We start from the raw sequence: 734 nt of genomic DNA, 5'->3' as shown, positions 1-734 counted from the left end.
AGAGAGAGAGACAGACAGACAGAGAATCCCAAGCAGGATCTGTGCTTTCAGCACAGACCCAGACGTAGAGGCTCGATCCCAGGACCAGGAGATCATGACCTGAGCTGAAACCAAGAGCCAGATGTTTAACCAACTGAGCCACCCAGGCAAGCTCCCCTGTAATTTCTACTTCCAACAGTGATCTTGCCACATCTGGCAGGAGATTATATGTTAATGCTGAAAAGTCTTCTGTGCAATCCTATTAGTGTCTGAAATGAATCTGAAAGCTGAAACCAGTAAAATTCACAGAAATTCATTCTTGCCTTTAAGAAGTTTTGAAAAATGNTATCTTCTCCCTCCCACAGAAAGTATTTTTTTTAATTTTTAAAAATTTTTTAATTTATTTTTGAGAGAGAGAGAAAAAGAGAGAGAGATACTGAGCATAATAGGGGAGGGACAGAAAGACAGGGAGACATAGAATCTGAAGCAGGCTCCAGGATCTGAGCTGTCAGCACAGAGCCTGACATGGAGCTCGAATTCATAAATTGTGAGATCATGACCTGAGCCAAAGTCAGATGCTTAAATGACCACCACCACCACCCAGGTGCTCCCTGCAGAAGTTCTTTATTCTCCTCTTTTCCATTACCCTGCATGTCTGAAGTCCATAGTGTCAGATTAGCATGTAACAACTGCATCCTGAGTATAGAGTCCCTAGAGCTTCTTTTCTGTAATTGTATCATCAAAAGACACTTTGG

At 42.2% G+C, this 734-nt stretch overlaps 1 pseudogene; it reads right to left on the bottom strand.

Moving 5' to 3' along the window:
* Positions 1-579: 579 nt before the first annotated feature.
* LOC144245229 (14-3-3 protein epsilon-like) overlaps positions 580-734 on the bottom strand; it is an 800-nt pseudogene continuing 645 nt past the window's right edge.

Source organism: Crocuta crocuta, unplaced genomic scaffold (assembly GCF_008692635.1).
Source record: "Crocuta crocuta isolate KB4526 unplaced genomic scaffold, BGI_CrCroc_1.0 scaffold1294, whole genome shotgun sequence".
Lineage (NCBI taxonomy): Eukaryota > Metazoa > Chordata > Mammalia > Carnivora > Hyaenidae > Crocuta > Crocuta crocuta.
The sequence above is the reverse complement of the archived record's forward strand: the minus strand, read 5'-3'. Positions and strand labels throughout refer to the sequence as shown.